Raw genomic sequence first — 27,086 nt, 5'->3', positions numbered from 1 at the left:
ATAGGAAGATATCTTCAATCCTGTTTAATCACCACAAGTAAAGGGAAGGTATTAGAAATACCCCTGAGGCTAATCCTGACAAATCACCTTCATTCTGAACTGATATGTGCAACCCTGTTACATTCAAGTTTCCACACACAGGAAAACCTGAGTGAGCCTGAAGCCATCAGCCTTACACCTAGGCTTTGTGAACTTGATCATCTGGATACACAGTTTAAAGCTCTTATGGTATTCAGATGTTGCAGTGGTGAAGATTATGCAGGTAACTTACTGGCTAGAAGGTTAAATCTGCTTCTTGGGATGGGAGTACCAAATTAATGATCACTTAAAAAATGTACGTGATTTACCTTCCAGACACGCAGAGCTCTCCCCTGCATTCATCTTCCTATTCCCTTCGTGCCTGCTCTAGCACAGAACCTCTCTTGCTGCCAGTAGTGGTGTCTCCAGTGGGACTGAAAGTGAAGGGCTGATCTCCCATTTTCCTAAGCAGAAACAATTGTACAGATTTCCAGCTGAAAATCACATACTGCAGAAGGCACCATGCTGTATAGAACAGCTGCTCCCCAGCTCTGTCCTTTCTCTCCATAGGCTCTCTCGCCTCAAGATGCCCATTGCTTGAACTGAGTGATGTCTAAGTAAGTGTGCACATATGCTAGTTTGGTACACCATCATGCAAGTTGCGTATGTGTGGAGGGGGCTGCCTTCCCTAGGGACACTACTAGGTGTTGTAGAGACATAGAATCTGCCAGCCCACTTTTGGGGCGCTGGCTTGTTCTGCTCCACCCAGTGCCACATAGCAAATGGGAGCATCTGCCCTTGCTTTTGTAGCTATTGGAACAGTTACTAAAGATGAGATTGCATATTCCAAAGTCACATACGTTGCTCCAGAGGATAAATCAAGGTTTTGGTTGATTTGAAAATAGAAACAAATCAAATATTTTTGTGCAAATCTCAGCTTTGGGAGAAGTGTTCTGGGATGGAACCCTGTTAGTCACACTGACTTGACTTTAAAAATGCATCATGTTTCACAGACAGGTGCAGTCTTTGGAATCTCTACAGGATTTCCAGATTGCTCTGCATCCAACACTGCCATCAAAGAGTAAAACTGTTCTTCCACTTGTACCAGTTTCTCAGGAGTGGTATTTTGCTTGTACTGTAAACCAGTCTGTCTGATAGAAGAATCGTGAGGAATCTTTCCTGGGCTCAGCCATTAACTAATCCCTGCCTTTTATTTATTTATTTAATCATTTATTTATTTATTATTCTTTTGGAAGAGGAAAAGAGTTAAAAGAGTTTCTTCACCTTCAGTCCTCAAAATTCAACTGGAAGATACCCAGTTGCTGGGATGTGATTTTTGTTTCCTCACTGGAAAATAGCATGTAAAATAGTCCTTCACAAGGACATATTTTCCGACTGAGGGAGCCCTAAAGATTTTATGCCTAATCTCTCTGTTCTCACCCTTCCACTTTGTCTTGGAAGACCTCACTGCACCCTTTGTCTCCTCTTCTCCTTGATTCTGACTTCTCTCTACCCATCTTTAAGACCTGCTTTGAATCTCATACTTCCCTTTGAAGTTCTTCCTCATCCATCTGCTTGAGCATCCTTGATTGCCTTTTCCAAGCACCTTATGACAGATCTAGCAAGTTATAAATCCTGCTGCCTGTACAGTACACGTATCATCACCCAAGTGTAAAGCCAGGAAGTCTGTTTTTCTTGGTCTTTTTCTGCCCTAGTTGGATGGACCCGTATTTTGTCTCTTCCACCCAGGGTGCCATTTTATGATTCCAAATTTGTCTAGGAGTTAAAAAATCTGATTTTTGTTTAAACATGTAAATGGTATGACTATGAAACATTAGTAGTTCAGATGCTTCTGACCTTTTTGATTTTCCTCATTAGTCCAACTGAAAGCTGGTAAGAGCTCACAGGAGAAACTTCTTCTAGTGCTGTTAACTGGGGTTTGCAGCTGGTTACTAAAGCTTGGTTACATTGGTAATCTACTGACATGGACTTTTTTATTTTATTTTTTAAAATAATAATAATAAAAAAGGATAATTCCCTAGAAAAGCCCTGGAAAACAAGACTCAACAACTCTGTTTTAGTTTTTGCAATGTCTTCAGTGTATAATTTTCTACCCAAATACCCCTCGGTGCCTCTGTTTACATCTCTGTGTACTACATATTGATGTTTGCCTAATGAAATGCTGCTCTGGAAGATTTATGGGTGTACATTAATGGAATAATTGAAGGTCTTTGCAAGCCTCAGATGAAACGTACCAGACTGGGGAGGGGAAGAGAGAGTGGAAGTGAAAAGTGAGGCCTGCACTCGCGACCCATTCCCTGACCTGATGTACTGTGGGTGGCGTGAAGAGATCTGGGTGAGCTGGGGCCACCAGCCCCACTGGGAGAAGGTGCCGGGGGAGTGTGTTTGTAGCCATGACCTTTCTCTGCCCTTTCACTCACTGGGGGAGCTGCCTCTCGCCCTCTCCTCACCCAGCCTGCTTTTGGCTGGGCTGCCTTGGGCATGGGAGGGAGACAGGGGACGCAGAGAGCCTACCCGCAGAGTGGAGTTGAACCTCATCCAGATTCGACCTGGGGTTGGGGTTAGGGGAAGGAGGGACCCCAAACCTCAGCGCCCTGCGGCTGGGGGAAGGCTAGGGAAACTTTCCTGGGCAGCGGGCTGCGGTTGCGGCGGCTCCAGCGCCCGCGGCTCGGCTGAGCGTCACCTCTGACGTGCGGGCGGGCATGGGTACACCCGCATCCTCGCAGCCACCCGCGCCGGGGATCCCCGCGGCCACGGCCGAGAGCACGGGGGTGCGCGGCACCGGCTCTGTGTGTGTGTGCGCGCGCCCAGGTACCGGCTGTGCGGTCGGTCTGTCGGCCGGTGGTGGCTGCCTGGCAGAGATCCCGCCACCCCATTTGTGCGTTGCTCGTACGTCTTTCCTCTGCGCTCTCCTTCGGTTCCCCCCCGCCCCCCGCCAAACCTCCCTGGGAATTCTCTATCTTGTAGCTTTGCCTTTTTTTTTTTTTTTTTTCTTTCTCTTTTTTCTCTCTTTCTCTCCTCCCCCTTCTCTCTCCTTCCTGCCGAGGATACGTTTCGCTTGCCAAGTTTGTAGTGACACCTCTCAGATTCTCGCGCTCCTCCCTGTTTTTTGGATCTATTGCAGCGCCCGTTTATACATAGACATACTGGTTTTTTTTTTTTTTGGTTTGGCTCCTTTTTTTTTTCTTTTTTCTCCAAGAAAATTGGAATTCTTTGGGAAGCTAATGGATACTGAGGAGGACGATCCTAAAAATCTCTTTTTGAATCTCTAAAGGAGGTATATGAAGAAATTCTTAAATTCAGCCATCAATTTAGCTTCATATTAAGCACCTCGAAGTATTTATGATTGCAGAGCAGGTGCAAGCAAGGATTAGTAATAAGGTAAGGGAGCTATTTCCATCTTTGAGGCAAGAGGTATTTGCTCAGGGTTATCAGCAGCTTCTCTCTTTTTTTTTTTTTTCCCATAGAATCTGGTCTGATTTATTTGCATTTTCTGTGCAGTTCTCCCATCCTTCTATGCCTTTTCTAATACACCTCCTTGCTTTTCATCACGAAAATACACATTCCTTCTCCCTGCCTGCTCTGTATTTGGGAGTTTCTTTGCTGTGCACATGTTTTGGCTGTTATTTGGTAACTGTTAAAATATACCAGTCCTGTGTTCAAAATTATTTCTTATCTTGCACTCCTTGCTCCACCCAGCAGGATTCCTGAAAAGCCCCTGAAACTGCAATACAGAAGCTTTTCAAAATTATTATTTGCTTTGAAAAAAGGAGGGAGAAGTATTTAAAATTCCCCCAGTGGAAAACAGAGCATTGGTTGGGGGTGGGGTAACAATCAGGTTCTCTTTCTAAAAGCAAATTAATCCTTCCCCTTCCCTTCTTCCCCTCCTTTCCCCATCTTACACCCCCCACACACACCTACCCCCCCCACCTCCGTTCTGCTGCTTTCCTAATTTTTTGTTTTATCAGCTCCATTTCAGGATATAAATGACAGAAGTGAGGATATCAATTACCAGCTGTGTGAAAGTCCATGTTTTATGGGATTTAATGATTTCTCTTGTTTTGAAAAAGCTCTTGTGACGCTAACAGTGAAGAACTCCATAAATCATATAAATTAATTCTGTTCCAGTAAAAGCAATTTTTAGTCTTTTGCTGCATATCTCCTCGTCCCGATAATTAATTGCACTACCAGTTGTGAGCACAGTGGTGGTAATAAAGGTAGCATTACTAAAAAGTGGCTTTCTTGATATAGGTCCCATGTTTACTGAACTCCTATGGTGTGCCTTAGCAGTAGAGAACCGCTGTTCTCTTGAAATACAGGAGTGGATCAGGTGATTGTGAAGTGAGAGTGAGCATAGCATGTGAATGTACCTGTTTGGTGTGGTGACACATCCCCCGGTGCTGAAAAGAGTAAAAACTCATGAAATGGGCTACTCTGGTGACTTGGGTTGAAAGCGGGAGGTAATCATCACTTAGGCCTTCTGATGCTTTGGCTTTTTTGGTTGGTTGGTTGGTGTTTTGGTTGTTTTGGGTTTTTTTGTTTGTTTTTTTTTTTGGGGGGGGGTGTTGTAATCGAGATGATTCTATCATTAGCTTTTTAAATCCTTTTAAAAATAAGCAGGAGCTGGGGAGTTCAGTCCTTCAGCAGAATATAGAAGTGTTCCTGCAGTGCTGAGAGAAAAGCTTCTCTTTCACGTTATCCTTCTCTGTTGCTTTATTTCCACCTTCTTTTGTATTCATGAAGGTATTTTTTGATCCATTATTTACAGCCAGGATGTACTGAAAAGGCTGGAATAGAATAATGCTGTTCTTATGGAGGGAAACATGCTGTGAGGAAAGGAATCAAGTTTGACTGTTTTAGGAGAATGGTTAAGCCACAGGGCTTACATTTCCTTGAGTTTTCTTTCTGCTTCCCTTGACAGTCTTTAGTATGATCTGCAACTGGTGATGTAACACACCTGTATGTTTGTGTATCATCTGTGTAGCTCACTATATGTTCAGCTGGAGCTCCATTTAATGCTGCCGGTAAATCATTAACTGTGCAAAATCATTAACCAGCTGCAGGTTTAGTTCACCATACCGTTGATTGGGCCAATAGTTGCTGAACATAATACCATTATATAGATAAGCTGAGTCCTTCAAAAATAGTTACCATATTTTTTTTTTAAATGCCTACATGAGAAATCTGGTAAGATTGAACTCCTCATGGCTGCTGAGTAGGCATTTGAGTAAGGTTAATGGAACCCAAATCTAAGAAGTGATTTCATAAAATGCATGTAGATTTTAGTGCATTCTTTGAGTCCCGCTGAATAGAGTTTGTTGAACTCAACTTAGAGATGTTGATTTAAATCCTACTGTCCTTATTCAAGCAAAAATTTCCATAGATCTCATGAATTAATATATAAAGATGTTTTCATTTAGAGTTTTTACACTGCAATCAGACAATTTAGATGGTAACTTTGATGCCAGTATTAGTTTGTAAAGTTAATTTGTCAGTGTTAGAAAGTTCACTGTTTATCTCTATAAACTGGAAAGGGTCAAAGAATGTTTCCTGTGGTGCCATCAGTACAGCCACTGTCATTCCTTTGTGGCCAAAGAACAGTTACTCAATGAAGACAGACTTGGGTCTGAGCTTTTATAATGTCTTTCCTCTGAACATCAAGAACTTTCAGAATACTTCTTGGGGACTCACTAGAAGGGTTGTTTAAGTCCCTTTTTACTATTCATTATCTTTTATATTGTGTGTGCATTTGAGCATAATCTAGTTCTTGAATTGACGGGTCATAGCTTGAGTAAATCCTCTGTTTGTTTATTTGTTTATTTTCCTATTTGAAGATGGTTGCCTCTGTATGCTTTAGTAATTATAATTCGTTAACCAGCAGTGAGTTGCAAGCAAATGCTTGAATTCATGGGTCAACATAGTGATTCGTGCCTGGATAGAAAATATTGTTGATCAAAGGTGTGTGGCAAATTAAATCTCCAACCCTAATTTCTGGTAGAGGTACAATACGTTTACTATTTAGTTCTTGTTAAATTACCTTTTTGTGGTTTCTTTTCTTTCTTTTTTTTTTTTTTCCCCCAAATGATAAGCAGTATTATAAGACTTAGATTTTAATGCACAGGGTGAGAGTCTATATTACTGTTTGATCCCATTCCAACTTGAACTCTCACATTGCTTTTCAGTAGTGGGCAGCTATCAATATCGTAACTTTTACTGATGGGAAAAGTACTTGAAACAGGTGAGTAATCTCAGTTTGTTCAGCGATTCAGCAGCAAGTGTCAATAGCAGACCAGTGGCTTTTGATGCTCAGTTCCAGGCTGTAGCCACTAGATGGGTACAAAACTTCTGCAAGAGTTGCAAATGTTTCTGAGGAAGAAAAGTGAATACTTAAAAAACCAAAATGTTTGATACCTGGCAGAAATAAGCCTAACTGGAAGAAACAGAAGTGTGGATAACAATCTTTTACCTGTTTTTGACAGCAGTTCATACAAGTTTCATAAATGATACAGGATGTCAAATGTATTGCACATTTACTGGTTTGGAAGATTCTGGGAGTGATGAGTTCCTCCACCACATGAAGCAGCCGTACACTCTTGGGCACTTGCTCACTGTGAGGCCCCTTCAGGTCTGGTATCCTGCTGTGTGTTGTGGTTTAAGTCCAGCTGGCAACCAAGTGCCATGCAGCCACTTGCTTCCCCAGCCCCAGTGGATGGTGAGGAGAATCAGAAAAAATAAAAAAAAACCCCAGAGTTGTGGGTTGAGGTAAGCCACATAAGAACAGGTTAATAATTGAAATAAAGTAAAATATAATAATAGTATAGTGATAATAATTGTAATGAAAAGGAGAGAGAGAAATAAAATACAAGATAAATAAAAAAAGCAACCAAGTGATGCAATTGTATTGTACAATTACTCACCACCCACCGACCAATACCCAGCCCAACCTGAGCAGCAATCTGCCCTTCCAGGTAACTCCCTCCAGTTTATATACTGGGTGTGACATGCTGTGGTATGGAATACCCCTTTGATTAGTTTGTGTCACATGTCCATTTGCATGTTTCTCAGACAGTTTGGACTGAAATCACCAACCGATTAAAAAACGTAGAAGTGCACACAAAGCATGGTTATGTAGGTCTTGCTGCTTTAGAAGACCAGACTAAAACTGCACTCTTGTATAGGTCATGTATTTTCTCATGTGACGAGTTGATAAACTAGATAGATGTCTCATTTTGCAGCTGTTCAGTGCACAGGGTAAGAGCTTACTACTTCTGATAGCTAGAGCGATTTCTCCTTGGTTTCCACGTGTTGGTGGTCCAAGCTTTAGGTCTGAATGCTTGTCTGTGGAGGTCCATGCAGCGGAGAGGAGTAGTTGCCAGAAATCTGCTGTGTATCCAATGGTTAAGATTATGGTTTTGTCATAAATAGGATTAAGGTTTCACAAGAGACCAGTTCTAGTTATGGAAATGATCATATTGTTGTGATACCAGATGTTAGGTTGATTTCTGCAACTTTCAAGGACATGGCAATATCTGTGTCTGAATTGTGTGCTGTTTTCTTCAAGTATGCATCTACCTCAAGCTATATTTCTAAAATGAAATTTTGTAGTAGTTTTATCAACGTGAATACTTTGGAACAAATCCCACCATTTCCCAGCATTGAAAAAAGCACTGTGATTCAGGAGAGGGACTGTGTTTTGAGGGAGGTTTTTATATAATTTTGCCTGTGGAGGGACAGGCTGGACAAGCCACCTGCACAGTAGGAACAGGAGCATGGAAAAGATGAGGGGCCCAAAATTAGGAAGAAAGAATCTAGAAAGATAATGTATCAAAAATTGATATATTGAATTTAGTGATGAAAAATTGCTACTATTTGAGCATAATAAATGCTTCATTATCTGTAAAGCTGTGTTGCAAACACAAGTAGCCATGTTCAATCCTGAAATGCCACTGTGAAAATGCAGTCCAAAGTCCACTTGAATTTGTCCAGCTCCGTGGAGTTACATTAGTTTCCAACACGGCTAAAGCAGTGGAAAACTGTGATTTTACTTTTTAGTTGTCTTTATTATTGTTGGTAAGCTGAGTACACAGGACTTCTAGTGTGACTTTATATTATACAAGAAGAAAGTAGAAAGACTTGATCAGCTATATTGCTAATCAGCTTGCTAACTTCATATACTGAGAGGACTAACTTCCTGTACTATATAGACAGGAGAAACACAGGGAAAGGAAAGCATTTTGATTTGTGCATTTCAGTAAAATAATGTAAACCCAACTATAAGATGTTTTCCAGAGCCTTAGTAAGAGAACTGCAATTAGCATAAAATTTCCAAGGACTGGAATAAATAAATACCAGATGCTCTTATTTGTTTATTTAGGATTTGATCCATTTCCTATTGAGGGGAACTTTATTATTCAGAGGAAGGAAGAGGGGGAGGGTGTATTGTTCCTCTGAAGCGGATGGGACTTTCTATCCCAGTTGCCAAAAAATAGCATGGGGGGTGGCGGTGAGGAGGTGTGGTGACTGACTTTTGAAATAGAAATTTGAAATAGAAGGGTTTTTAATGTTTATATTGTTATGTGCCAACACTCAATATGGTGAATGTTCATTTTAAGGAAGTAGGAATATACTTACGGGTATTTATTTTTGACTCCTGCCTTTTCTTTTGTTCAACAATTACTCAGAATTGGCCTGTCTGTTATTTTCAACAGTGTCGTCTCCAGCTTAGGTATATTTGACCTTATTACCACCCCCACCCCCCCACCCCCCCCAACTCCTAAACTCAGAAAAACTGGAGACTGGCTCAGATTAAGCATATTTGTTGGACAGTTAAAATTAAAATCAGATGAAGTTTTACTGAAAGACATAGCCAAGTATCAATTTATATTGCATTAAAATGAAAATTAGATGTGACTAAATTATATATGAGCTGAGTGCTTAGATTTTACTCATTATTGTTTGTATTCTTCAGGCAACCAGAAAGTTCAGCCAAAATTATCACCTGCTTCTGCAAGACACTGTACAAATAAATATTCCAAGGAATTTAAACTTCACTCTGCTTTGAGTTCTTATCTCATGATTTACCACAGTTGCACTGAGTTTGTGTGTTCACAACATATGAAAGTACTGTAAATCATGGAAGAACTGAAATACAGTGTGAAAGTAGAATGGTCAGACAAATAAATTCAGTGTGCTCAGTGAAATAAGCATTTGGAGGTGCTTTTGAAAGGAAGATTATCAATCCATTTGAGAATTTTTCTTGTCTTTGGTAGACTCAGTTAAAAAATGTGCACGCATATATTGATATATACACACGTGCTATGCTATATGATGGTGCAAATACATGAAATGGTTATCTGTGGTCTGATTCAAACTTCGGTGTAAATACATAGAAATTGAAGAAATGTTACTGGAATTAGTATGTACAAAAATGTATATGCGGTTAGTGAATATGAAGAAATAGCATTTATTTTAATTGGGTAGTGATTTAGTCAACTTTCATGCCTTTAATGAGTTAATGAAAGGTGAATAGTTAGCACTACGTTTTCTCTGCTATTTAATTTGCTTATTTTAAATAAACCCAAATATAAAATGTAGATTGACTTTTAGCCTGTATTTGCCATGTTTTAGTCTATGTAGAGACATATGCCATTTCGCAAGTGAAGGTCTAAGCAAAGGCTGAACAAAATTAAACTGCAAACATTAAGTGGCCGTTAAAGAAGAAATGTTCTCTTGTTTTGGAATATTTTCTGCAAGTAACACCTAAGAACAGAGTGGTTTTAGAAAATGCAAAACACAGTAATTGCATTGCTCTTTATTCACATCCACCATTTTGTACTATTTCATCTCTGATATTTTTGCAGGTTGTTGCTCAGGTCAAAGTTGACTCTGAATTTTCTGTGTTTCAGTGAGTTTGCTGGAGTAATGAGGAGCAAGATCACTACCTAAACATAAATCTTGTAGCATTTGAAATTTTAATGATGGAGAAGACCTTAAAAGGGTGCCACAGTTTTCCTTTCTGACTGTTTAGCATCATTTTGCCTTGCCTTCATTCTGGTCCCCATTGTCATAATGAGTAACTTTTTTTTCTCCCTCTCCCTTTCCCTGCCCTTACATTCTCCCCACCCTCACTTCACAAGAAGTGTGTGTGTCTCATTGCCATTGACAAGGGTACTAAGAGAGAGGAGAACCAATGTGATAGTTTTCCCTTTGCTTTTCCCATATTCACTCCTCACCCAGCTACTGGGCCCGCAAGGCAGCAGTTATGCTGTGCTAGATTTTTCCAGCACACCCATATCTAAGGTCTGAGCTGCCGTATGTCCGTGGGAAAAAAACACTCGGGGCACTTTCAGTCTTATGCCTTTGCTTGGCACTTAGATTAAAATATATTCTGGTACTCAATCTATTTTGTTTTCCCATCCATAATTTGAACTACTACCCTGAGATTCTGTGAGGATTAATGAATGCTTGGAAAGCTCACTGCAGTTGGAAAAAATACAGTGCTGCCTCTTCAGATCATTATGTATAACACTGCATAGTTCAAAAGTTATGAGAATTGCATAAAGGCTCTGGCAGATGAAGCAAGAAAATATTAAACCTCCTATTAATGGGGGAGCCATAGGTCTTTCTTCATCTGCCATCCATTCTTGGTTTGGAGACCAGCAGTGTAATGAATGATCTTGTTCTTTTGAGCCTTCTCTTTGTAATGGCTTTTGAAAATGATGAGAGTATGAGACAGGGAACTCTTTTTGGACCCTGATGGATGCTTTTCTGCTTTTGTGAAACGGCAGCATTAAATTCTTTTCAAGTATGTTTCTTCCAAAATAACAATGCATCACTATGTATATGGAGCTGGCCATTCATAAAATAATTGTTTCTTAAAAAAAAGTGGAATGCTTATTATAAACTCAGGTGGCATTTGTGAAAGAAATCAGTTTTGTAATGAGAAGTTAGAGTACAGTTTTGATTTCTAACACTTTTTAACCAAGTATTCAAAATTCCATTTTCTCCTTGCATATAAACATATTTGTCTGAGAATTACAACTTCCTAGGTACAAATTTATATGCAACATTTTTGCACATTTAAAAAATAGTTTTGAATAATTGGGAAACTGTAACGAAAATTGTGACACACCTTTAACTCCATAGAACTGTGATGAAAACGTATGTCATGCCAACTGTTGCACCTCTTCTCTGTATTTTATATGGAGTTGAGTAACCTGTCAGAAATTCAGAGAAATAGTAATTATGGTACTACAGTGGTTTGGTGACAGAAAACAAGGAGTGAAAACTGTAGTAGAACTAAAAAATATGTAAATGCTAAGATTCAGAATCTTTCCCCAAAAGTTGTGCTTGGTGTTAGTGAAGCACATTCTACCTGACATTTGGCTGATAATACACTTCAACTGCCGTTTTGCAATTCCACTTTAATTCAGAAAATATTTGATATTTCAGAAATGCAAGCCTATTCTTAATTGAAGCAGCGGGGAATGTGTAAATGCTAGCAAAAAAATCCTCTTACCTTTGGTTATCTGTAAGTAAGGTACCATGTGATGATACCATATTGAGTGGTGTGGTGCTTTCAGAGCTGCCTCTTCAGACAATTTAACTGCTTAACTAAATCATAGGTATGAAAAGAAATTATTTTACAGACTACTAAACCCAGTGTCGCATAATCCTGAATTTCCACAATTGGGTCCTAAACTAAAATACAGAGAGCAAGATCTGTAAAACCTGGAGAGTCTCACTGGTGTCAGCACCAGAGGGAGCCGCTTGGCCGTGTAACAGCTTGAAGGCTGAAGGAGAGAACCAGCAAAAGGGGACCAAAGTGGCAGAAATAAAAATATGGCAACCTGTCGAACACTGTCCATGCATGAAAAATAATATTTGAAAGTTGAAGTTATATTTGTTGTGTTGATCTGGTGGTCAAATCTAACGTTTTTCTGTAGTGAATCTAGTGAATTGGGTAAATGATCTGGCTGAAAAGTTGACCTGCTAAATAAAATTCTAAAAGGTTATTTTTAACTGGTGAAGAGAAGGCTATGGGGAGACCATCTAGGGGCCTTTCGGTGCTTTAGGGGGAGTTACAAGAAAGATGGGGTCAGACTTTTTAGTAGTGCTGTTTCAATGGGACAAGGGGTAATGATTTTATATTAGAAGAGGGTAGGTTTATACTAGAAGGAAGAATTTTTTAACAATAGAAGTGGGGAAACACTGGCACGGGTTGCCTAGAGAGGTGGTAGATGCCCCATCCATCTGGGCATCTTTCCAACCTGGAAATGTTCAAGGTCAAATTGGACAGGGCTCTGAAAAACCTCATCTAGTTGAAGATGTTCCTTGTTATTGCGGGGGGGGGGGGGCTGAACCAGATGACCTTTAAAAGTCTCCTCCAACCCAGACTATTCTGTGATTCTGTGACTCTTATGATCACATTCAAATTCTGATCTAGCTGTTTTTCTAGACTGATGTCATTAAAATATTTTGCAGCTTAAAAAGAAGGCATTATAAGAATAAAATATCATCTTCAATTACAACTGTAACTTTGGATCCTCTATTTCTATAATGATGCAAATACATTTTCTATTTACATATTGGACCCTTACATTTGTATTTTTAGTTGGTACTGTGATACTTGGTAGGAATACAGATAAGACTAATCATAATTATTCCTTTCCTCAATTACTACTTGCCTCCCCCCCGCTTTTCTTTTTTCTCTTAGTAATCTCGTATTGATGTATATGTAGAATTGATGTGTATTCTTTTAGATTACTGAAAAGTAAAATATGTGCAGTGCAGCATTTCTGGACTTCATATGTAAAGTATAATTATTTAAGTATTTGCATGCCAGTGAAGTTCACAGTTTCAAAGTAAAATCATGGCTGAGCTGTGCAGGATGCTGTACGTACGCATTGTAAAAAATCCGAAGAGCAACAACCACCTCCACCCCCAAACCACCTTCCAGGGACTGGTGTTAACACATTTGGTATCTATGTGCATACAGACAAAAGAGGAGAGAAAGAAAATATTACCCTTCGAACAGAAGATGACTTACGCGTTTGCTTAACTGCTTCTGCAAGTTGTCCAGGGTCACAGAATTAGCGTTTGGCAGAGTGAGGAATTGAACCTGAGCCTCAGAAGTCCTAGTCTAACAACTTGTTCATACTTGTTCATCTCTTAGCCTTACCATCATAAAAAGTGATCTCTGTACACTAAAGTAGTACTTTTAAAACTAAATTTGTGTTCTACTACCACTGTAATAAAATTAACTTATTTACAGGCAGACATGCACATGTGTGCGAGCACACACCCAAATCAATGCCTTTGACAGGGGATTTGCAGATAAGGCAGTATAATAGTACTGAAATCAATTCATGTGGATCTTCAAAGTTGTTCTGCTGTAGCAATTTAACTGTACTCGATCTGTCTGCTTAAGAGATTTCCTACACAGGTACCTACCCACTGAGGTGTATGTGGAGAGTATGTGTATGCATACAAATGAATACACACATTTCTAGAATGTATATATGAGCGCACACACAAGTATACATAGGCTATTAGTTACTTCAGAGTCAAAATTAGAAACTGAGTTTATCTGAGACTTTGTTGCAAGTGGAGCAGCTGAGAAATTTCAGTACTCAGTGGTCTGGCTTTCTTTTCTTTGATAAACTCAGCTTTTCTGATCTCTCTTATTTGCTTCTAGGGCCTGACTGAATGGACAAGCCTCCCAGTTTCACATTTGGACTAAATCTACTAACAGAATTATTCTGTGTTTCAGGATTTTACATGTTATGCTACTAGATTTAAATGGCAAACTAAGTTAGTTTCTTCTTTCAGAAGATACAGAGCAAAAGTTTTTTCAATAATGTATTTTCCCTTTATTAGATCCTGAAATTTCTCCCTTGTCAAATGGTTTGCAAATATGTGTAACTGATAATTCAGTTAGCTTGATTTGCAAATCAGGAATAGGGTGGTATAATGGTTTTACCCTGCAATGCTCCAGCTCAGTCCCAGATATCCCTCTGTACTTCCAGGCTGAAACGTTCTAGTAGAGGGTCAGGGAATGCAGGTGAATAAATGTATTTGGGTCTCAGTGGCATCTAAATCTTGAACACAAGTAATGAAGTCCTTAAGTGAATGCACATAGAACAACTTGGCTAGAGAAACAAACTGAACTTAGGCACTGGTTAAATCACCCAGCTTTCCTTTCTTTCCGAGATCTCCTAGAATATTGGTTTTGCGTGTCAGCGCAACTTTCCTTGTTCCTGCATAATGTAGTGGCCTTCAGATCAGTAATGGTGTGACTGCAGCTTTCATTATCTTTTCAGTCGTTTGTCAAATCTCAAGATCTAAACTTTTCCCACTTTGAAACAAAATAAAGGTGTAGTCTTTGACAGTCTAGTAAAAAAAAAAAAAAGTGAATCATAACTTGAAAACTGCAGATTTTGCCATTAGGTCTTTCAAACATTTGTTCACTTTGCTCTGTTTTGATCCTAAAAGGTTGTCAGAAGTGGACCAAACAACCTGAAACAGTTGAGAGACCCTCCTTAGTGTGTTTCTAATGTGATTGATTTTGATTCAGTTTTTACTTTCTTTTTGCCTCAAAGACTCAAATGCAAATAAAAACTTCATTATGATTTAGTTGGTTGCCTGAAGGACATCTGGATTGGAAGCTCCTATAGAAAGTCTTCAGTTTTGTGTCAGGTTAAGTACAGTGTTCTTAAAGCACCATTTCAAACTGTCATATACATTGCACTTTCTCAAAGGCTTTTGCAAATATGTTTCCTAAGTGAGGCTATTTATCCAACAACCTTCTCTCAGCCAAGCGTTCAGAAAATAGTAGCTGTTGTTTGCATCTTGAAGGAAATAATTTATTACTAAGACAAAATGTGTCTGCACTAACTTCTTTGTGGAGGGTAATATATTAAAACCTGGAGGATTATTTAAAAATCAAGGTGGAATAACTGGGCAGCAGAATAGTACTTGAAATCCAGTCTGTGTAATTGTAAATTGATACGTATTGGTGGAAATACCCTATACCGTAACAAAGTCTGGTTTGTGGGTTGTCTGGGGGAAAATCTCTATAGAGGTTATGATTTGCTCCTTGGCAGTTCACCCTAATTTAAACAGGACTGGGAATCCTTCTTTAGAGCTACAACCAAAACTAGGCAGATTTAGCATGACTGAAGCTTAGCCCAAAGTCTATAGAAATCCGTGGAAAATTTTCCATTGATGTCAGTGGGGTTTGCATCACTTTTCAGTAGCTCTGGCAATGTTATGCTCTCTATTAAATAATGACCTACTAATGAAATATTCTCCATTCCTGTTTGTAGTGTTTCTGGGAAGAAACATTTTCATTGCTTTCCTTTGAAAAGATCTAAAGGAAAATTACATGCGCAGTTATTCATCTCTATCTCTACTGAACCTTCTTACCAACAATACAATCATGAAGTTCACACATACTGTTGACAGGACAGAGAGTGCACGAAATGGTTAGGCTTTGTAATCACATCCTGTGATATGAATGAATAAGAACAGGTGATAGCTAAAGCGTTCAGATTAAACAAAAGAAACATTCTGGAATTTGCCACATACAGAGGTCATCAAATCAAACATTCAGGCTTGATTTTTTTTTTTTTCTTTTCTTAAGGCTGGATGATTTTATGGCTTTTAATAATATTTGTAGCTCCAGTATGCAAACCAAGATAAGAATAATCAAATCTCATGCTTCAGGGCATAAGCTAATCACCTGCTGAGTTTGGCATAATTGGTTTGGTGCATTATACTGGGAAAGGAGGTTCACTTTCTCTGAAACTTTGAGTCTTAGCCACCCTCAGTGAAAGCATTTAAAAAAGGCCAGAGTTTCCTGATCCCTATTGACAGCTCTTTTGTCCATACAATGATGTGTAAGTAGGGCCACTGAAAATTCGTGTCCGGATCTTATTTTGGGATTTCTGATTTAAAGCTGTTAATATGATTTACTGGATTTTATGTGGTGGACGACACATGTGTTTAAGGATTTCTTGACATTTTTTCCAGTTTTTCAGAAGTGAAAAGGATGCCAAATGATGTAAGAAACAGACTTTGTGATAAATTGCTGAATACTGTGCGCACACACAGATGCAGACACATTAATTCACATGTTAAATTACAAAATAATCAATTTATCTATCTGTCTGGTATCTGGAAATAGATAATTGATGTTTTACTTATAAATAACTAGGAAATGTTCACAATGCTTTGCAGGCCCCAAATTAGACAAGTAATAAGTTATAATAGCTTGATTAACTCCTTGCCTGTAGAAGCTGGATTTACCCGATATGGAGTCTGTTTCTGGCAATGGATTCACCAGAAACCACCTGCTCAAAAGGAGTAATTCTGTAATTGGACCTCTGCTCATTTTAGCGAATGTGTTTAGTTTTCTTACACACAGTTTAGTTTTCTTAGGCCCAGTTTGTCGTGGATTCTGGCATATGAGTATGGATTAGGGAAGCATGAACTTTTTCTTCTTCCAGTCACCTCAGTGGAAGTTGACCATGTGTGCAGCCTTGTGTACTCTAGTGAATAAAGACCATCTCAAGAGTAGCGTCTTGTTAAAGAAAAGAGTAAGGAGAGTCCCATACCATTCAGCAAAACCAAATATAAAATAACAGGCAGTGAGATATCCTAACCAGAGTTCTATAGAATGCTTGAAAAAACCCCAAACTGGTTAAGATTCAATTCCATTGATTTTGGAGTAATTTCTGTTGAACTCTATTTGGGTTTTGCTATTAAATTAGATACAGTTTCTTTCCAGACCCAGCATTATGTTCTTGGAAGGCAGTTTGCACTTCAGCTCCACCGGTACATTAGATGACAAAGTTGTATTGGGTTGCTTTATGCTTTAACAGTTTGATAGGTGGCAACTGTAGCTGCTACCAGTACTTCACTGTAGCTGGATTTTCTCTTCAAAGAATTTCTTATGAGCACTATGCATGTTTTTTTCTAATGCAAATGAATTTCAACTGAAGGGGGTGTAGTTTTTGCCTGGTTTTCAGTATTAAGGGTGTCTAAAATTTGATGTGTTGCTATTGTGTAACCTAGAGATCAGGAGAGAGGCTACAAGTGATACAAGTTGTTTGCCTTCTGAGAGCCTGATGCAAGGTATCTTCTTTGAAAGCCTTGGCGTGGTGGATGCAGCCCTGTATCGTAAAATGTCAGTCAACATATTAGCGCTCACCTTAGCAGCATAAGGTCATGAGATTTCTCCCCGCCTCTATGGATGTTCATTTACAGAAGAATCTTTTAGGCTGGGCATCAGACACGTACAATATTGAGTTGGTATTTTCAGCTATTCTTGCAAGGGTGTAGGGGCCCGGGCTAATGGTAAATCTGGAACCTCCTTAGTGCCTCAGCTCAGCTCAACCTGCAGTAAATCTATACCTGTCACTGGCTGGTGGTTTGAGCTCAAGCAAGCACAGGAATATTGTTAAATCTTCTGTTGAATTTGTGCAACACTCAGGGAGGTGGGGGGGTGTTTTCTTTTTTTTTTTTTCCTTTTTGTGTACAAGCCAAGATGTTGGCTCATGCAGGAATAAGAAAGGAAATGCTCTGAAGAAAAGAACAACAAAAACACAAGCAAGTTCATTATCTCTGTGAAGTTCTCACATGCAGGCTTGTGTGCAAACCTATAGCACTGCTGAAACATATGCAGCAGGTTTTTTTTTTCCCAGATGAATACTTTTAATAAAACATTTTCATAATTTCCACACAGTGGTAATCATTTTATTGCTTTTCTTTATCTATACCTATTACTGTTCATGGAGTAGCTGCTCAGTTCTGATAACCTAGTGGAAATGAATTCCAAGTGTAACCCAAGATTTGCAGAATTTCATAAAATTCTCTGAATTTCCACTTCAAAGTACACTGGCACAGTTTACTATGACTATTAATAAGACATTTTTAGGTTTAATATTTTGATCTAGAAACAGGTTTTTCATTTCCTCACAATTTATATGTTTCTCTTTAAAAGGAATTTAGTGTTTTCAAAGTTGTCAGTCCTTAATTAAGATTTTACAATTCAATGGCCCATCAGTGTAGTAGCAAATCATTGGTCTGTGGGATTATAGAGAATATACAAGGCTGAAAAAAAAGATCAGCCTTGCAGAGCCAGACCCAGCTGCACAGGCAAGATTTTGCTCAGCATTTCAATATGAGAAGTTGTTAATAGATCACATATAAACAACTCTTGAAAGGGAAACTGACCCAGCAAGGGAATGTGTTTATCTGTAAGCACGCTTGCACTGGTTCTTATCCAAACTTGGTCTTTATTCAACCGATCATTTCAATAGGGCCTTTAGTTTCAAAACTGAGTCTTGATTTTTACCCTCTTGAGGTGCAGCAGTCACAAAAGAAATGTGTGGAAGTGATAAACACTTATGATTCCCACTGGTCACCCCTAAATAGTTGTGCCCAGGATCCTGTCTTGTGTTGAACTGAATTCATTATGTACCTTTTCAGAAGTCAAATACTTTAAAAGTAGAGTGTAAATTACAAAACTCTCCTTCTCCTTGAGTCTACAGCAGTTAATGGTTGAAATGGTAGTTTCTTTCCAATAAACCTCAGAATAAAGTGTTTTCTTGAGCTGCCTGTTTTCAGAATATTTTGCCTGAAAGCCTTTTGGTCTCTGCTCAGGAGCTCTCTGTTGCCTTAGAGATACTGTTGTATATTGTATACATGAAATAAACCCAACAAAACTGCCTAGGGATTCTGCCACAGTCAGTGACAGAATGAAATAACACTGAGGTTCCAGCTCCTGATGGTTTGCCAAGCTGGTTTTGACAGGCTAAACCATAGATAATAGAGGCATTTTTTGTATACTTCGGAGAAATCAAAGAATTAAGTATTTATTGTGATCCAAAGGTGAATAAATTGAGATTGCTGATCTACTGATTTTATTTTTTTTTTCCTCCAAGGTTAAATTTGCTTTGATTGGGTGGTAGAAATTATGGTGCACTTGCCTATATTTTGGTACCTTGGATATAGTGTTTTCATAGTTCATCCAGCTGTAGAAATCTCCAGAGTATAAAAAGAGAAATCTATATATGATACTTCCATGATGAGGGAAACAATTTGTAATTTTTCTTAGTTTTTTTTGTTTCCACTAGAACTGCTTTTAAGGAAAAAACAAACCAACAAAACCCACACCCTTGTAAATTTTGAATCCAAACCCTACTATATTCTCTATCTATGTAGCTTTATTGACTTCACTGTACAAATAAAAGTAAAAGCAACACTCAGCTGCCATACTTATTTTAGCAATACACTGATAGTTTTCAGACCATCAGACATGATTGTGTATCTTTAATCTCATGATGTGAGGATTGAAGCTCACGTTAATATCTACCTTTCACCTTTAAAATTTGAAAGTGCTCTACAGCAGAGTACAGATATTCTTACAATCACCTTTCTCAGGTATGGAAACTAAGATGCAGGGAGTGAGTCCAACGACTCTCTGATGCCAGAGAGGATAATATCTAGTGTCCCAAAAAACATATCTACCTACAGGGATGCATTAAATATGGCGTTAACTCCTCAATCCACACTCAGTTCAATGCAAGTCAGCTTTGGTCCAGACTTTAGTGAAGTCTGGAAAAATACACATTTAATGTGTTAACTTTTGCAGGAAAGCCTTGCATTAACACAGCGCTCCTCCATAAAGTATGCAAGACTGAAATCTGCTAGATAGAACATAAATATTCTTTCCTCCTTGATTTTTTTTTTTTTTAGGGTGCTTCCAAGGAGATAATGATTTCTGTAAGATTTCTATGTCCATATTACTAATAATTTAAGTCTCTGAAACATTTATTAAAAATCTTCTATTGATCAAATATGGAATAAAGCTCTTTTTGTCAGTTATGAAAAGTGGCAAGTCTTCAAATGAAATTGCAATAGGGTGTGATTCTGCAAGCCGTCAAGTATCCTCAATCCTTGTATTTTCAGTAAACAAAGGTTTTTACTATTTTATGGAAGACTCCTTTTAGGTTTGTAAGAGGCTATTTCTAATGTCTGTAGGATTCATTACTTATAAATATTTAGGGACTGCTTCAGCATAGGCACGTGATTCAATAGAAGCACAAAGCTTTTAATACATAACTAGTCAAGTTGTAGTGCAGGTTAGATATGTGGTATGTAAGGGTCTAGATGTTTAACAGCTAAAGCCAATCTGAATCTAATGTAAGTAGCTGCAGTAGTTCTTCCAGGAGGAATCTGTGCTTCGTTTCTCTTGGGTCTTGCGCATTTTTCTGGCTCTTTTATTTTTTGAGTAAACAGTGTGCACGTGAATCTGATTCTCTGAGTGCACTTGTATAAGTTAATTTTTACAAGAAATCTCACTCCTGGCTCAAAGTTGAATGTATGCATGTATGCAGAATCAAAGCCTTAGATTACAGTTGGAAAATTTTAGTAGTAGCTGGGCTCTGCAGTGAGTTTTAATGTACTCCTTTTATTTGACCTTACATTTATTTTGATGCACTGAAATATTTTACACTTTAAGCACAGAAATATCCAGCTCCTTCATTATTTGTGACTGGCTTTATTAGAGGAACTAGATAGGATCTGGTTAGGCACTTATGTGTAACAATATTTAATTAAACATAAAACAACCACCAAACCAACTAGAAATCGGAATAAAAATGGTGATACATAAGTATAAAAGCTTCACATCCCACATACATACACATGCTACATACATTCTTTGTGGATTTCTGAAGGGAATTAGGCCTCTACCTATCTTCACATTCCTGAATGGAACAAACATGTAAAAAGTTTATTTGGTGTACCACACTTCCCAAAACAGTCCATTAACTTGAATGCTGTTTACATTGGAGTTTTTAATCCTAGAGTAAGTGGTAACAGCCATTCACAGCGTTGTTCGGCCCAAGAAACTGTCTTCTAAAGAGCAAAATACACAAATCTATCTATCCCATCATGTGAAGCTCGCTCACCCTTTTGGAATAATTCTACCAGCCATACCAGCCATACTCATAATTGGCTGGTAGACCCATGAATGTAGTTGACCCACAAACTGTTCGTCTGCTTCAAAGTGACTTTTCTGGATTGATAAATTTGTGCTAGTAATCTGTACAGATATGGAATTTGTTACTACAGAGATGTGATTTTAATCTATAGTGAAGAAGATATTTGTAGCCAGCTTTTGTGCAGTAGATTATTGATAGTGTCTCTTCCTTTATGCTTAGGATGCCAAGCAAGTGAGGCAAGCTCTAAAGAATTTCAATGGACTGTCTCAGAACTCCCTGAAATGGCAAATAAACTGCACAGTGGGCTGTATTCACATATATTTTGTAAATGCTAGAGAGGAAAATAAATCACCACAGATACTGAGACGTGAATTGGGTTCAGCCTGAAACATGGACACACTTCCAAAACTGCAATAAAGAGCTGTCCGTTGTGTTTGAAGATGTCAAGATGCTGGAATCTAGAGTGAGCTGAGACTATCTGACATGGGTTTCATTATGGCTACTTCCAGACTTCTCATATATGATTGAAGCTTTAGCACAGCATATTCTGTATGAATGATAGTACCTTGGGCAGAAGATGACAGATTTTAGCTAACAGATTAAAGGAAAGTTGAAGTGATTTTCTGCTCTTTTTGATTCTTTTTGTGTGTGGTCTCATACTGTTGCAACAGGTATAGAAATATGTTGGTGCATCATCATCTCTAGATTAGACAGGAAAATTAAGAAAATGGCTGTAGAAGGTTCTTTTTCTAACACGAAATTGCTGAAGGACCTGCTGTTGGTGCTGCTGTCATCACTTTCTACTCTGCCTTGTCAGTAGCGTTGAATGGGGATGTAAATTACCAAAACAAAAAACCACCATCCTGTGTGCTTGGCTCAGTAAACCTCCATGCATGGTTACAGAGTTTATACCTCTGAGTGTGGGTGGTAGAAGCGCTTAAAATTTCAGGTGGGACTTGGTGGAAAATTTAAAACAAGGGCTGGTGGTACAGGCACCATGTGTATCTTAGGGCATTGAAGTATTTCTCTTTACTATCCACCCAATAAAAACAGCTGTGGTATAGTGCATCTGATATAGTGTTCGTTGGAGACCTACTGCATATGTCCACCACAGGAAGACAGATCAAGGTTAATAAATCTATTGTATTCTCTCACTGGAAGCTTTTGTACTATAGGAGCTTTCTGATTATAATATTTTTCCATCCAAGACCTGAAAACCCACAAGAAAACTGGTTCTGTTAGTCATCAAGTCATTAGCAGACTGTAGAAAAACAATGGCAAGAGCAGAAACAGAAAAGTGAATGACAAGGAGGTGATCCAATTACTCACACAGTGATGTCCAGGACCATTTGAGGTGCCCAGAATGTCAGAGACATTCTTGTAGTGCTAGTTGCTGTGATAATAGTCCACCTCTGAAGCAGGAGCTGAAGGCTGGCTGGGCTGGCCTGCAGCAGCTAACTACATACTGGGCAGCAGAGTCCCCTCCTGTTTACTTCTCCAGTTGCCAGGGAAGAACTTTTAATCTGGATTGCAAACCATTACAGACAGCTGTAACCCCAAATAGGTGTTAAATAATTTTGTAATTTTTATTTTCGTTAAGTTTTAAAATTTATATTTTACAACACAATTTTTTAAAATTATTTGCACTAGTGCTAGAAGGCATTGCAAGGATTACGTCTCAGGGGCAGATACCAGACAGATTTCATCCCATTGTTCTTTATAATTGAGAGAGACAGTGGTATTTAATATCAGTTCACCAGCAAACAATTATTTCAAAAACGTCATGACTGCAAACAAAGAAGCCATCCATTTCTAAGCTACGGTTGAAACACAGATATCACTAAAGTGGAAAAAGGTCAGACTTAAGCAAGTTCATTTCCCCACATCCCTAAGCAGTTATAAATGGTAACACTATCATTCATTATTCACCTTTTCTGTATTTAATCTGTGACTTAGAGATAAAGTGTTTTATAATCAGGAAGCAGTGTTTTGATCCATGTAATCCCAGCTGCTATTTCTGAATCTATTTATGCTCAATTTAAAATATTTAGTTCATACTTTTTATTGATTGACAGTGTAGTTCTGTAACTGTTATAACTGTTAATGACCAATTAGATCAGGATTTTTCAAACTGAAAAATATTAAAATAATTTGTTACTATGAAGATAAATTCAACACTTAATTCACCAGTTCACCTCACTGATTTTGAGAATTTCCACTGCTCTTAAAAAAAAAAAAAAAAAAAAAAAAAAGAAACCAGCAGGTGAAATTGCCTCAAATTAATAAAGATTAATAAAGGACTGCAGGTGGCATACGCTTTTGATAGCTCTGCTTTAACAGTTTTCCTTAACTGGAACACATTGTTTTTGCTAGTCCTGTGAAGAAGTTTGCAGTATGATGGATAACGCATCATGAATAATTAGACAATGCAAGGCTGTAAATCCCAACAGAAACAATGCATCTCTTAGATTAGTTGTTTTTTTCTGCAAAGGGGAGTATACAATGATGGAGCATAGCCATTCATTTTAGATTAATTCCATTTGCAAGTAATCTTTCATGTGAAAGAAAAACAAGATGTATGATAGTTTACATGTCAATTAAAGCATGTTAGGAATGAAAGAGCATTTTCAGAAGCCTGAAAACAAAGTTTTCAGATGAAGAATTAGGTCTTGGCTAGAGACTAATACCTGTACAAAAATCAACAGTGGCTCATTATGAACCTACCTTCCTAGGATTCTTGCAATTAACAATGAAAATGAATGGGAAGGACTTGTCTTGTAATTAGTGCAGGTTGGGACATCTGAACTGTCACAGCAAGAGCATCTGAACTTTCCCAGTGCAGTGAAAGAAAGCTTCAAAGAAGTCATTATTCTTTCAGTTCAGTGGCTGATTGGGTTGGTTTTTTTAAAGGATTAGTTCCCTGCTGTGGCAAATAAGTATTGAAATGCTGGAAATGCTGATTTTCAGAAAGACCGTTCTCAGAATGAAAGCTGCTTTTTCTTTTTATTGATCTAATTCCCATGTGTCGCTAGAATGTAGAAGGTGGGGAATTTGGGAAAGAATCTGCATTATTATAGGGGTGCACTTTGACCTTCTTGTGATACCATCTCTCCTTTGTTGGACGGTGAAGTTTTCAATGCTAGAATGTCAGTTGTCTTAAATTCACGAGTCTTTAAAAGAACTGAACTGCATGAAAATGCATCGATTAGAATGATGTTATGGAATGGGAAGATATATTCACAAGTAGAAAGTACTTTACTGTTAGCTGTTGTTTCAGGTCTCTAAAGCGACTGTTCTCCACTTCCTGTCCAAAGAAATAATTTTCTATAAGTTTCTCCAGGTTCTTGCCTTTAGTTACAAGGACATGCATGCTGCATTTTCCAGTGCTGGTACCATGCCAATAAACTAATAACACAGTGTTCTTCTTAATGAGGTGGCAGTTTTCCTGCCTCTGAAAATTAAGAATGTCAGTCTGTGGCAATTTGGCATGAGGTAGTTCTGCCTGTATCACTCTCTTCCAGTAGCAGTGAGAACAAAGTGCTGTTATTATCCATAAGCCCAGATTGAACTTGGAAGTTCTATATGTAATATATGTCTACTTCATCCTTTAATCAGCAGTCTACCTATAGAAGTCAGAAAGGCCTTCACTAGGTATTTCTGCCCAGGATCAAACGGCTGGCAGAAAGGAAAGGATCAAGTAAGCAAGAGAGAAAAGGTTAATCACTGTCTCTCTGCAGCATATAGGTATTTGAATAATGTGTACCTTATTGTGTAAGCAAAATGGAAGAGATCAACTTATGAATGTGAAAAATGAAATCAACCTTTACTTACAAGAATTACTTGCACATCCAGACTAACAAGCCTTAGAAAAAGCAGGATACTGCAAAATGCAGTGTAACTATAAATAATTTTCCATAGAGCTCAAGTGCTTTCTCTTGTCATAGCTTACCTTGATTAAGGACTGTAAATGGGGTGGCAAGTGGAAAAAATACTTGTTGTTTTAAAAAAACATATGTGGTCAGAAAAGTGACTGCAAGAATTGACAGTAGATCTATCCCGGTGTATTTTGAGTCTTTCTGCTGACTCCTGCAGAAAAATAAGTTTGTGCTACTCTTTACACTAGTTAGCATTGCAGAGCCAACACATCGTTGAGAAGGAATGAGCTGATTTCTGACCTGGCTGTATTAATTAAGTCCCAAATGTAGACTTTTTATTATAGATGATGATGCATGGACCATAAACAGCTCAAATTGATGTTCAGATCTCAGGCAGAATTTTAGTGGTAGAAATGAGAAAACCTTGTAAGTCAAGTAAATCTCATCAGAAGTCACTCATCACAATGAACATTGAACTCACTGACACCACTTATAGACTCATTTTTCACCATATAATTGCATTTTAACACAAATTTCTTTTGGTCCTTGTCCTTGAAGTCCTCTTTGTTCATCTATAAAACAGATGCTCTTTGGGCAAGGGGTAGACCAGCTCAGCACAATGAAGACATTAATGCTTCTGTAACAAGTTCCTTTCTAGCCTTCTCTTACCTACAAATGGTGCTGGGGTACTAACGGAGATGAGAGAAACTTTCCTGTCTATAACTGTGGATATCTTTTTCATGCCACATTTCTTTTCTCTTCCCATGCTTACACCTCTTTTTTTCCTGGATGTTCAAAGAACTCAAAGCTGATAACGTGTTTTAAGGATGTGGAACTTTTCTGAGGACCCTAGAAAATTACTACAGGATTGAAAATGTGCATTTACAGTTTTCGCCACTGATAATGTTTAACTTTAAAGCAATTTCCTGTCCTGTTAAGGGCTGCTTTATTTTTAACAAATGGCACCATTTTTCATTATCGAAATTTTAAACCTTTTTGTAATTTACTTAAATATAATTTGTATTTATTTCCTTGCAGGTTCTTAATTTTTTGAATGCAATAGCTCTCAGTGGATTCTGCCATGTACCACTGTACTGTGCCAAATATTCAGCATTGATTTTCATATTGACTTATATCAATTGTGCCATTAGTGTAAAATGGATAGGAAACACATTGAATATATTATTCTGAATGTTTTCATTCTTCGATCTGATATTAATAATTCAGAATGTATTTTACAGGGGCTATGCATTTAAATATCTGCCAGGAGAAAATAAATTTGAAAATTTATTTGAAAATAAATTCACCACAGGCCCTTCTGACTATGCTGGTTATGTGTTAGCTTGTTCACTGTAATTTTTCCTTTGTGTCCCTCTGCCATGTGTATTCCCTCCTTCTAGCTTGTCCAAAGCACTGTTATGGAAGTTTGTCCTACTCAACCCCATGAAACACTACCACTCAAGGTCCCAGCTGATGTAGAATCTCAAATGATTTTTACTCTCTCTTGTCTACCGGTTACCTTCTGTTCTAGAAAAAAAAGCTGTGCCTTTCACAGCAAACATTCTAAATTGACATAGCGAGCCTCCTAGAGTCTGTAGCCTATCTGTGAGGCAGATGGGAAATTCTGTGGCAGCTTCAGTTAAGTTTAAAATGGAACTTTCATTTGAATTCAATATGAAGATGAAATTCTGACTGAAATAGTAGCTCCTCCATCTTCAGCTTAAACTTTGATTCAGTCTGCACTAGCCCCATATTTACAGTTCAACTGTGTCAGCTATACTCGGTGTTTTCCTGCTGCCCTACCCTACTCACTGATAAGAAATGGTTTTCAAATGTATGTTCTATTGCTCAAATGAAAACTGAAGCTAACCCCAGGCTCCATCCCTGTGGAGCAGAACTTTCCAGGTATCTCACCTTATTGTTATTTTTCCAGGTATCTCACCTTACTATTATTTTTTCTCTAGTTCAAATATGCATGACTTTTATCATTACTGTACCCTGCTTGTTATATATAGGTCTGTGTTCTCTCTCTTACTATTTGCATGTTTTTTTCTCAAAATGTAGTAATGCCAGAAATCTTTTCTTCTTAGTTGAACGTGCCAGCAATCACTCCTCATTCAGCATGTTCCAACTGTCATTCTGGGTTTTCTCTCATCCTGGT

The 27,086-nt window shown here is 38.3% G+C and overlaps 1 protein-coding gene across 2 annotated transcripts in view; it reads left to right on the top strand.

The window, feature by feature from the left end:
• The window catches only part of NLGN1 (neuroligin 1), a 477,276-nt gene that overhangs the window by 53,525 nt on the left and 396,665 nt on the right, over positions 1 to 27,086 (top strand). Inside the window, exon 1 of one of the 2 annotated variants that reach the window (XM_061452520.1) lies at positions 3,072 to 3,420. The exons of the other annotated variant lie outside the window; for it this stretch is intronic. The gene's annotated coding sequence lies outside the window, so the exon portion shown is untranslated. Of the gene's footprint in view, positions 1 to 3,071; positions 3,421 to 27,086 lie in introns of those variants that run through there. 2 annotated transcript variants of the gene reach the window in all.

Source organism: Pezoporus flaviventris, unplaced genomic scaffold (genome assembly GCF_033815535.1).
Source record: "Pezoporus flaviventris isolate CSIRO_AGI_PZ_B2104156 unplaced genomic scaffold, CSIRO_AGI_Pfla_v1 ptg000013l, whole genome shotgun sequence".
Taxonomy (NCBI): domain Eukaryota; kingdom Metazoa; phylum Chordata; class Aves; order Psittaciformes; family Psittacidae; genus Pezoporus; species Pezoporus flaviventris.
The sequence above is the reverse complement of the archived record's forward strand: the minus strand, read 5'-3'. Positions and strand labels throughout refer to the sequence as shown.